The 15,515-nt window shown below is 33.6% G+C and overlaps 1 protein-coding gene across 9 annotated transcripts in view; it reads right to left on the minus strand.

The window, feature by feature from the left end:
* Positions 1–15,078, minus strand: part of LOC130301973 (zinc finger protein 260-like) — a 41,163-nt gene extending 26,085 nt beyond the window's left edge. For 2 of the 9 annotated variants that reach the window (XM_056551651.1, XM_056551644.1), the window contains exon 1: positions 14,958–15,078. The gene's annotated coding sequence lies outside the window, so the exon portion shown is untranslated. Of the gene's footprint in view, positions 1–8,238; positions 8,276–8,337; positions 8,368–9,003; positions 9,093–11,859; positions 11,884–14,957 lie in introns of those variants that run through there. The other 7 variants (XM_056551652.1, XM_056551645.1, XM_056551647.1 and 4 more) reach the window with 7 other exon arrangements.
* Positions 15,079–15,515: the final 437 nt, after the last annotated feature.

Consider the following 15,515-nt stretch of genomic DNA (forward strand, 5'->3'; position numbering starts at 1 on the left):
CACATCATATATCACATACACATCCTCACTTATTATATATATATATATATCATACAGGGGTCACATCATATATCACATACACATCCTCACTTATATGATGTGATCCCTGTATGATATATATATATAAGTGAGGATGTGTATGTGATATATGATGTGATCCCTGTATGATATATATAATAAGTGAGGATGTGTATGTGATATATGATGTGATCCCTGTATGATATATATATATATCACATACACATCCTCACTTATTATATATATCATACAGGGATCACATCATATATTACATACACATCCTCACTTATATATATCATACAGGGATCACATCATATATTACATACACATCCTCACTTATTATATATATCATACAGGGATCACATCATATATCACATACACATCCTCACTTATTATATATATATCATACAGGGATCACATCATATATCACATACACATCCTCACTTATTATATATATATCATACAGGGATCACATCATATATCACATACACATCCTCACTTATTATATATATATTATACAGGGATCACATCATATATCACATACACATCCTCACTTATTATATATATATATATCATACAGGAATCACATCATATATCACATACAAATCCTCACTAATTATATATATATATCATACAGGGATCATATATCACATACACATCCTCACATATATATATCATACAGGGATCACATCATATATCACATACACATCCTCACTTATTATATATATATATCATACAGGGAACACATCATATATCACATACACATCCTCACTTATATATATCATACAGGGATCACATCATATATCACATACACATCCTCACTTATTATATATATATCATACAGGGATCACATCATATATCACATACACATCCTCACTTATTATATATATATATATCATACAGGGATCACATCATATATCACATACACATCCTCACTTATTATATATATCATACAGGGGTCACATCATATATCACATACACATCCTCACTTATTATATATATATCATACAGGGATCACATCATATATCACATACACATCCTCACTTATTATATATATCATACAGGGATCACATCATATATCACATACACATCCTCACTTATTATATATATATATCATACAGGGATCACATCATATATCACATACACATCCTCACTTATTATATATATATATATCATACAGGGATCACATATCACATACACATCCTCACTTATTATATATATATCATACAGGGATCACATCACATATCACATACACATCCTCACTTATTATATATATATCATACAGGGATCACATCATATATCACATACACATCCTCACTTATTATATATATATCATACAGGGGTCACATCATATATCACATACACATCCTCACTTATTATATATATCATACAGGGATCACATCATATATCACATACACATCCTCACTTATTATATATATATATATATATATATCATACAGGGATCAAATCATATATCACATACACATCCTCACTTATTATATATATCATACAGGGATCACATCATATATCACATACACATCCTCACTTATTATATATATATCATACAGGGGTCACATCATATATCACATACACATCCTCACTTATATATCTATATCATACAGGGATCACATCATATAAGTGAGGATGTGTATGTGATATATGATGTGACCCCTGTATGATATATATATAATAAGTGAGGATGTGTATGTGATATATGATGTGATCCCTGTATGATATATATAATAAGTGAAGATGTGTATGTGATATATGATGTGATCCCTGTATGATATATATATATCACATACACATCCTCACTTATTATATATATATCATACAGGGATCACATCATATATCACATACACATCCTCACTTATTATATATATATATATATATCATACAGGGATCAAATCATATATCACATACACATCCTCACTTATTATATATATCATACAGGGATCACATCATATATCACATACACATCCTCACTTATTATATATATATCATACAGGGGTCACATCATATATCACATACACATCCTCACTTATATATCTATATCATACAGGGATCACATCATATAAGTGAGGATGTGTATGTGATATATGATGTGACCCCTGTATGATATATATATAATAAGTGAGGATGTGTATGTGATATATGATGTGATCCCTGTATGATATATATATAATAAGTGAGGATGTGACATATGATGTGATCCCTGTATGATATATATAATAAGTGAGGATGTGTATGTGATATATGATGTGATCCCTGTATGATATATATAATAAGTGAGGATGTGTATGTGATATATGATGTGATCCCTGTATGATATATATATATATATAATAAGTGAGGATGTGTATGTGATATATGATGTGATCCCTGTATGATATATATAATAAGTGAGGATGTGTATGTGATATATGATGTGATCCCTGTATGATATATATATATATCACATACACATCCTCACTTATTATATATATCATACAGGGATCACATCATATATTACATACACATCCTCACTTATATATATCATACAGGGATCACATCATATATTACATACACATCCTCACTTATTATATATATATCATACAGGGATCACATCATATATCACATACACATCTTCACTTATTATATATATCATACAGGGAACACATCATATATCACATACACATCCTCACTTATTATATATATCATACAGGGATCACATATCACATACACATCCTCACTTATTATATATATCATACAGGGATCACATCATATATCACATACACATCCTCACTTATTATATATATCATACAGGAATCACATCATATATCACATACAAATCCTCACTTATATATATATATCATACAGGGATCACATCATATATCACATACACATCCTCACTTATTATATATATATCATACAGGGATCACATCATATATCACATACACATCCTCACTTATTATATATATATATATATATATATATATATATATATATATATATATATATCATACAGGGAACACATCATATATCACATACACATCCTCACTTATATATATATCATACAGGGATCACATCAGATATCACATACACATCCTCACTTATTATATATATATATATATATATATATATATATATATCATACAGGGATCACATCATATATCACATATACATCCTCACTTATTATATATATATATCATACAGGGAACACATCATATATCACATACACATCCTCACTTATTATATATATATCATACAGGGATCACATCATATATCACATACACATCCTCACTTATATATATATATATATCATACAGGGATCATATATCACATACACATCCTCACTTATTATATATATCATACAGGGATCACATCATATATCACATACACATCCTCACTTATTATATATATCATACAGGGATCACATCATATATCACATACACATCCTCACTTATTATATGATGTGCTCCCTGTATGATATATATGTAATAAGTGAGGATGTGTATGTGATATATGATGTGATCCCTGTATGATATATATATATCACATACACATCCTCACTTATTATACATATATCATACAGGGATCACATCATATATCACATACACATCCTCACTTATTATATATATCATACAGGGATCACATCATATATCACATACACATCCTCACTTATTATATATATAATACAGGGGTCACATCATATATCACATACACATCCTCACTTATTATATATATCATACAGGGATCACATCATATATCACATACACATCCTCACTTATTATATATATATCATACAGGGATCACATCATATATCACATACACATCCTCACTTATATATATATCATACAGGGATCACATCACATATCACATACACATCCTCACTTATATGATGTGATCCCTGTATGATATATATATAATAAGTGAGGATGTGTATGTGATATATGATGTGACCCCTGTATGATATATATATAATAAGTGAGGATGTGTATGTGATATATGATGTGATCCCTGTATGATATATATATATCACATACACATCCTCACTTATTATATATATATCATACAGGGATCACATCATATATCACATACACATCCTCACTTATTATATATATCATACAGGGATCACATCATATATCACATACACATCCTCACTTATTATATATATCATACAGGGATCACATCATATATCACATACACATCCTCACTTATATATATATATATATATCATACAGGGGTCACATCATATATCACATACACATCCTCACTTATTATATATATCATACAGGGATCACATCATATATCACATATACATCCTCACTTATTATATATATCATACAGGGGTCACATCATATATCACATACACATCCTCACTTATTATATATATATCATACAGGGATCACATCATATATCACATACACATCCTCACTTATTATATATATATAATACAGGGGTCACATCATATATCACATACACATCCTCACTTATTATATATATCATACAGGGGTCACATCACATATCACATACACATCCTCACTTATTATATATATATATATATGTCATACAGGGATCACATCATATATCACATACACATCCTCACTTATATATATATATATATCATACAGGGATCACATCATATATCACATACACATCCTCACTTATATATATATATATCATACAGGGATCACATCATATATCACATACACATCCTCACTTATATATATATCATACAGGGATCACATCACATATCACATACACATCCTCACTTATATGATGTGATCCCTGTATGATATATATATAATAAGTGAGGATGTGTATGTGATATGTGATGTGATCCCTGTATGATATATATATATATATATAATAAGTGAGGATGTGTATGTGATATATGATGTGATCCCTGTATGATATATATATATAAGTGAGGATGTGTATGTGATATATGATGTGATCCCTGTATGATATATATATATAATAAGTGAGGATGTGTATGTGATATGATGTGACCCCTGTATGATATATATAATAAGTGAGGATGTGTATGTGATATATGATGTGATCCCTGTATGATATATATATATAATAAGTGAGGATGTGTATGTGATATATGATGTGATCCCTGTATGATATATATAATAAGTGAGGATGTGTTTGTGATATATGATGTGATCCCTGTATGATATATATATATATAATAAGTGAGGATTTGTATGTGATATATGATGTGATCCCTGTATGATATATATATATATAAGTGAGGATGTGTATGTGACATATGATGTGACCCCTGTATGATATATATAATAAGTGAGGATGTGTATGTGATATATGATGTGATCCCTGTATGATATATATATATAATATCACGTACACATCCTCACTTATTATATATATCATACAGGGGTCACATCATATATCACATACACATCCTCACTTATTATATATATATATCATACAGGGATCACATCATATATCACATACACATCCTCACTTATTATATATATCATACAGGGGTCACATCATATATCACATACACATCCTCACTTATATATATATATATATCATACAGGGATCACATCATATATCACATACACATCCTCACTTATTATATATATCATACAGGGATCACATCATATATCACATACACATCCTCACTTATTATATATATATCATACAGGGATCACATCATATATCACATACACATCCTCACTTATTATATATATCATACAGGGGTCACATCATATATCACATACACATCCTCACTTATATATATACATCATACAGGGATCACATCATATATCACATACACATCCTCACTTATTATATATATATCATACAGGAGTCACATCATATATCACATACACATCCTCACTTATTATATATATATCATACAGGGATCACATCATATATCACATACACATCCTCACTTTATATATATATATCATACAGGGATCACATCATATATCACATACACATCCTCACTTATTATATATATATCATACAGGGATCACATCATATATCACATACACATCCTCACTTATTATATATATATCATACAGGGATCACATCATATATCACATACACATCCTCACTTATTATATATATATCATACAGGGATCACATCATATATCACATACACATCCTCACTTATTATATATATATCATACAGGGATCACATCATATATCACATACACATCCTCACTTACTATATATATCATACAGGGATCACATCATATATCACATACACATCCTCACTTATTATATATATATATCATACAGGGGTCACATCATATATCACATACACATCCTCACTTATTATATATATATATATATATATATATCATACAGGGATCACATCATATCACATACACATCCTCACTTATTATATATATATCATACAGGGATCACATCATATATCACATACATATCCTCACTTATTATATATATCATACAGGGATCACATCATATATCACATACACATCCTCACTTATTATATATATATCATACAGGGGTCACATCATATATCACATACACATCCTCACTTATTATATATATCATACAGGGATCACATCATATATCACATACACATCCTCACTTATTATATATATATCATACAGGGGTCACATCATATATCACATACACATCCTCACTTATATATATATCATACAGGGATCACATCATATATCACATACACATCCTCACTTATTATATATATATATATCATACAGGGATCACATCATATATCACATACACATCCTCACTTATTATATATATATCATACAGGGATCACATCATATATCACATACACATCCTCACTTATTATATATATATCATACAGGGGTCACATCATATATCACATACACATCCTCACTTATTATATATATATCATACAGGGATCACATCATATATCACATAAACATCCTCACTTATTATATATATCATACAGGGATCACATCATATATCACATACACATCCTCACTTATTATATATATATTATACAGGGATCACATCATATATCACATACACATCCTCACTTATATATATATATATATATCATACAGGGATCACATCATATATCACATACACATCCTCACTTATGATATATATATCATACAGGGATCACATCATATATCACATACACATCCTCACTTATTATATATATCATACAGGGATCACATCATATATCACATACACATCCTCACTTATTATATATATCATACAGGGATCACATCATATATCACATACACATCCTCACTTATTATATATATCATACAGGGATCACATCATATATCACATACACATCCTCACTTATTATATATATCATACAGGGGTCACATCATATATCACATACACATCCTCACTTATTATATATATCATACAGGGATCACATCATATATCACATACACATTCTCACTTATTATATATATATCATACAGGGATCACATCATATATCACATACACATCCTCACTTATATATATATATCATACAGGGATCACATCATATATCACATACACATCCTCACTTATTATATATATCATACAGGAGTCACATCATATATCACATACACATCCTCACTTATATATATCATACAGGGATCACATCATATATCACATACACATCCTCACTTATTATATATATATCATACAGGGATCACATCATATATCACATACACATCCTCACTTATTATATATATATCATACAGGGATCACATCATATATCACATACACATCCTCACTTATTATATATATATATCATACAGGGATCACATCATATATCACATACACATCCTCACTTATATATATATATCATACAGGGATCACATCATATATCACATACACATCCTCACTTATTATATATATATCATACAGGGATCACATCATATATCACATACACATCCTCACTTATTATATATATATCATACAGGGGTCACATCATATATCACATACACATCCTCACTTATTATATATATCATACAGGGGTCACATCATATATCACATACACATCCTCACTTATTATATATATATCATACAGGGATCACATCATATATCACATACACATCCTCACTTATTATATATATCATACAGGGGTCACATCATATATCACATACACATCCTCACTTATTATATATATATATCATACAGGGATCACATCATATATCACATACACATCCTGTAACAAACCTCCTCCTCATGAATATCACATCTATGATGACATAACACACTGTAACAAACCTCCTCCTCATGTATATCACATCTGTGGTGACATAACACAGTGTAACAAACCTCCTCATGTATATTACCTCTGTGATGACATAACACACTGTAACAAACCTCCTCCTCATGTATATTACATCTGTGATGACATAACACACTGTAACAAACCTCCTCCTCATGTATATTACATCTGTGGTGACATAACACTGTAACAAACCTCCTCCTCATGTATCTTACATCTGTGATGACATAACACACTGTAACAAACCTCCTCCACATGTATCTTACATCTGTGATGACATAACACACTGTAACAAACCTCCTCCTCATGTATATTACATCTGTGATGACATAACACACTGTAACAAACCTCCTCCTCATGTATATTACATCTGTGATGACATAACACACTGTAACAAACCTCCTCCTCATGTATATCACATCTGTGGTGACATAACACACTGTTACAAACCTCCTCCTCATGTATATTACATCTGTGATGACATAACACACTGTAACAAACCTCCTCCTCATGTATATTACATCTGTGGTAACATAACACACTGTAACAAACCTCCTCCTCATGTATATTACATCTGTGATGACATAACACACTGTAACAAACCTCCTCCTCATATATATTACATCTGTGATGACATAACACACTGTAACAACCCTCCTCCTCATATATATTACATCTGTGATGACATAACACACTGTAACAAATCTCCTCCTCATGTATCTTACCTCACATATGTGATGACATAACACACTGTAACAAACCTCCTCCTCATGTATATTACATCTGTGATGACATAACACACTGTAACAAATCTCCTCCTCATGTATATTACATCTGTGATGACATAACACACTGTAACAAACCTCCTCCTCATGTATATTACATCTGTGATGACATAACACACTGTAACAAACCTCCTCCTCATGTATATTACATCTGTGATGACATAACACACTATAACAAACCTCCTCCTCATGTATATTACATCTGTGGTGACATAACACACTGTAACAAACCTCCTCCTCATGTATATTACATCTGTGGTGACATAACACACTGTAACAAATCTCCTCCTCATGTATATTACATCTGTGGTGACATAACACATTGTAACAAACCTCCTCCTCATGTATATTATATCTGTGGTAACATAACACACTGTAACAAACCTCCTCCTCATGTATCTTACCTCACATATGTGATGACATAACACACTGTAACAACCCTCCTCCTCATGTATATCACATCTGTGATGACATAACACACTGTAACAAACCTCCTCCTCATGTATCTTACATCTGTGATGACATAACACACTGTAACAAACCTCCTCCTCATGTATATCACATCTGTGATGACATAACACACTGTAACAAACCTCCTCCTCATGTATCTTACATCTGTGATGACATAACACACTGTAACAAACCTCCTCCTCATGTATCTTACATCTGTGATGACATAACACACTGTAACAACCCTCCTCCTCATGTATATTACATCTGTGATGACATAACACACTGTAACAAACCTCCTCCTCATGTATATTACATCTGTGATGACATAACACACTGTAACAAACCTCCTCCTCATGTATATTACATCTGTGATGACATAACACACTGTAACAAACCTCCTCCTCATGTATATTACATCTGTGGTGACATAACACACTGTAACAAACCTCCTCCTCATGTATCTTACATCTGTGATGACATAACACACTGTAACAAACCTCCTCCTCATGTATATTACATCTGTGATGACATAACACACTGTAACAAATCTCCTCCTCATGTATATTACATCTGTGATGACATAACACTGTAACAAACCTCCTCCTCATGTATATTACATCTGTGATGACATAACACACTGTAACAACCCTCCTCCTCATGTATATTACATCTGCGGTGACATAACACACTGTAACAAACCTCCTCCTCATGTATATTACATCTGTGATGACATAACACACTGTAACAAACCTCCTCATGTATATTACATCTGTGATGACATAACACACTGTAACAAACCTCCTCCTCATGTATATTACATCTGTGGTGACATAACACACTGTAACAAACCTCCTCCTCATGTATATTACATCTGTGATGACATAACACACTGTAACAAACCTCCTCCTCATGTATCTTACATCTGTGATGACATAACACACTGTAACATACCTCCTCCTCATGTATATTACATCTGTGGTGACATAACACACTGTAACAAACCTCCTCCTCATGTATATTACATCTGTGATGACATAACACACTGTAACAAACCTCCTCCTCATGTATATTACATCTGTGATGACATAACACACTGTAACAAACCTCCTCCTCATGTATATTACATCTGTGATGACATAACACACTGTAACAAACCTCCTCCTCATGTATATTACATCTGTGATGACATAACACACTAACAAACCTCCTCCTCATGTATATTACATCTGTGGTGACATAACACATTGTAACAAACCTCCTCCTCATGTATATTACATCTGTGACATAACACACTGTAACAAACCTCCTCCTCATGTATATTACATCTGTGATGACATAACACACTGTAACAAACCTCCTCCTCATGTATCTTACATCTGTGGTGACATAACACACTGTAACAAACCTCCTCCTCATGTATATTATATCTGTGGTAACATAACACACTGTAACAAACCTCCTCCTCATGTATCTTACCTCACATATGTGATGACATAACACACTGTAACAACCCTCCTCCTCATGTATATCACATCTGTGATGACATAACACACTGTAACAAACCTCCTCCTCATGTATATTACATCTGTGGTGACATAACACACTGTAACAAACCTCCTCCTCATGTATATTACATCTGTGATGACATAACACACTGTAACAAACCTCCTCCTCATGTATATTACATCTGTGATGACATAACACACTGTAACAAACCTCCTCCTCATGTATATTACATCTGTGGTGACATAACACACTGTAACAAACCTCCTCCTCATGTATATTACATCTGTGATGACATAACACACTGTAACAAACCTCCTCCTCATGTATAATACATCTGTGATGACATAACACACTGTAACAAACCTCCTCCTCATGTATATCACATCTGTGATGACATAACACACTGTAACAAACCTCCTCCTCATGTATATTACATCTGTGATGACATAACACACTGTAACAAACCTCCTCCTCATGTATATTACATCTGTGATGACATAACACACTGTAACAAACCTCCTCCTCATGTATAATACATCTGTGATGACATAACACACTGTAACAAACCTCCTCCTCATGTATATTACATCTGTGATGACATAACACACTGTAACAAACCTCCTCCTCATGTATCTTACATCTGTGATGACATAACACACTGTAACAAACCTCCTCCTCATGTATCTTACATCTGTGATGACATAAAACACTGTAACAAACCTCCTCCTCATGTATATCACATCTGTGATGACATAACACACTGTAACAAACCTCCTCCTCATGTATATCACATCTGTGATGACATAACACACTGTAACAAACCTCCTCCTCATGTATATTACATCTGTGATGACATAACACACTGTAACAAACCTCCTCCTCATGTATATCACATCTGTGGTGACATAACACACTGTAACAAACCTCCTCCTCATGTATATTACATCTGTGGTGACATAACACACTGTAACAAACCTCCTCCTCATGTATATTACATCTGTGATGACATAACACTGTAACAAACCTCCTCCTCATATATATTACATCTGTGATGACATAACACACTGTAACAACCCTCCTCCTCATGTATATTACATCTGCGGTGACATAACACACTGTAACATACCTCCTCCTCATGTATATTACATCTGTGATGACATAACACACTGTAACAAACCTCCTCATGTATATTACATCTGTGATGACATAACACACTGTAACAAACCTCCTCCTCATGTATATTATATCTGTGATGACATAACACACTGTAACAAACCTCCTCCTCATGGATATTACATCTGTGGTGACATAACACACTGTAACAAACCTCCTCCCCATGTATATTACATCTGTGATGACATAACACACTAACAAACCTCCTCCTCATGTATATTACATCTGTGACATAACACACTGTAACAAACCTCCTCCTCATGTATATTACATCTGTGATGACATAACACACTGTAACAAACCTCCTCCTCATGTATATTACATCTGTAATGACATAACACACTGTAACAAACCTCCTCCTCATGTATCTTACATCTGTGATGACATAACACACTGTAACAAACCTCCTCCTCATGTATATTACATCTGTGATGACATAACACACTGTAACAAACCTCCTCCTCATGTATATTACATCTGTGATGACATAACACACTGTAACAAACCTCCTCCTCATGTATATTACATCTGTGGTGACATAACACACTGTAACAAACCTCCTCCTCATGTATATTACATCTGTGATGACATAAAACACTGTAACAAACCTCCTCCTCATGTATATTACATCTGTGATGACATAACACACTGTAACAAACCTCCTCCTCATGTATATTACATCTGTGGTGACATAACACACTGTAACAAACCTCCTTCTCCTGTATATCACATCTGTGATGACATAACACACTGTAACAAACCTCCTCCTCATGTATATTACATCTGTGATGACATAAAACACTGTAACAAACCTCCTCCTCATGTATATTACATCTGTGATGACATAACACACTGTAACAAACCTCCTCATGTATATTACATCTGTGATGACATAAAACACTGTAACAAACCTCCTCCTCATGTATATTACATCTGTGATGACATAACACACTGTAACAAACCTCCTCCTCATGTATATTACATCTGTGGTGACATAACACACTGTAACAAACCTCCTCCTCATGTATATTACATCTGTGGTGACATAACACACTGTAACAAACCTCCTCCTCATGTATATTACATCTGTGATGACATAACACACTGTAACAAACCTCCTCATGATGTATAATACATCTGTGATGACATAACACACTGTAACAAACCTCCTCCTCATGTATATTACATCTGTGATGACATAACACACTGTAACAAACCTCCTCCTCAAGTATATTACATCTGTGATGACATAACACACTGTAACAAACCTCCTCCTCATGTATCTTACATCTGTGGTGACATAACACACTGTAACGTACCTCCTCCTCATGTATATCACATCTGTGATGACATAAAACACTGTAACAAACCTCCTCCTCATGTATATTACATCTGTGATGACATAACACACTGTAACAAACCTCCTCCTCATGTATATTACATCTGTGATGACATAACACACTGTAACACACCTCCTCCTCATGTATATTACATCTGTGATGACATAACACACTGTAACAAACCTCCTCCTCATGTATATTACATCTGTGATGACATAACACACTGTAACAAACCTCCTCCTCATGTATATTACATCTGTGATGACATAACACACTGTAACAAACCTTCTCCTCATGTATATCACATCTGTGATGACATAACACACTGTAACAAACCTCCTCCTCATGTATATCACATCTGTGATGACATAACACACTGTAACAAACCTCCTCCTCATGTATATTACATCTGTGATGACATAACACACTGTAACAAACCTCCTCCTCATGTATCTTACATCTGTGATGACATAACACACTGTAACAAACCTCCTCCCCATGTATCTTACATCTGTGATGACATAACACACTGTAACAAACCTCCTCCCCATGTATATTACATCTGTGATGACATAACACACTGTAACAAACCTCCTCCTCATGTATATCACATCTGTGGTGACATAACACACTGTAACAAACCTCCTCCTCATGTATATTACATCTGTGGTGACATAACACACTGTAACAAATCTCCTCCTCATGTATATTACATCTGTGATGACATAACACACTGTAACAAATCTCCTCCCCATGTATATTACATCTGTGATGACATAACACACTGTAACAAACCTCCTCCTCATGTATATCACATCTGTGATGACATAACACACTGTAACAAATCTCCTCCCCATGTATATTACATCTGTGATGACATAACACACTGTAACAAACCTCCTCCTCATGTATATCACATCTGTGGTGACATAACACACTGTAACAAACCTCCTCCTCATGTATATTACATCTGTGGTGACATAACACACTGTAACAAATCTCCTCCTCATGTATATTACATCTGTGATGACATAACACACTGTAACAAACCTCCTCCTCATGTATATTACATCTGTGGTGACATAACACACTGTAACAAACCTCCTCCTCATGTATATTACATCTGTGATGACATAACACACTGTAACAAACCTCCTCCTCATGTATCTTACATCTGTGGTGACATAACACACTGTAACAAACCTCCTCCTCATGTATCTTACATCTGTGGTGACATAACACACTGTAACAAACCTCCTCCTCATGTATATCACATCTGTGATGACATAACACACTGTAACAAACCTCCTCCTCATGTATCTTACATCTGTGATGACATAACACACTGTAACAAACCTCCTCCTCATGTATCTTACATCTGTGGTGACATAACACACTGTAACAAACCTCCTCCTCATGTATCTTACATCTGTGGTGACATAACACACTGTAACAAACCTCCTCCTCATGTATATCACATCTGTGATGACATAACACACTGTAACGTAGCTCCGCTGTGATTGTCCGTTGAAGCTTCAGACACAATAGTATAAACCAGCAAACAAGGACCTGTATGATGTCACAGTCATGTGACCTGTAAGAGGAGGCGGGGATCGGCCGGGCAGAGTTAAAGGACCTGTGTGATGTCCCAATCACATGATCTACAAAAGGGGGCGGAGCTCTGAGAAAGCAGGTGGAGGCGGACTCGGCCTGTGTGATTATTATTAGGTACATGTGAGCGGGAAAATATCTGCCCCTCCCCCTCATATATATATACAGTGAGGAAAGTATGTGCCCCCTCATATATATATATATATACAGTGAGGAAAGTATGTGCCCCCTCATATATATATATATACAGTGAGGAAAGTATGTGCCCCCCTCATATATATATATATACAGTGAGGAAAGTATGTGCCCCCCCTCATATATATATATACATATATATATATATACAGTGAGGAAAGTATGTGCCCCCCCTCATATATATATATATACAGTGAGGAAAGTATGTGC

This window comes from Hyla sarda, unplaced genomic scaffold, assembly GCF_029499605.1.
Source record: "Hyla sarda isolate aHylSar1 unplaced genomic scaffold, aHylSar1.hap1 scaffold_1143, whole genome shotgun sequence".
In the NCBI taxonomy this organism is placed as follows: domain Eukaryota; kingdom Metazoa; phylum Chordata; class Amphibia; order Anura; family Hylidae; genus Hyla; species Hyla sarda.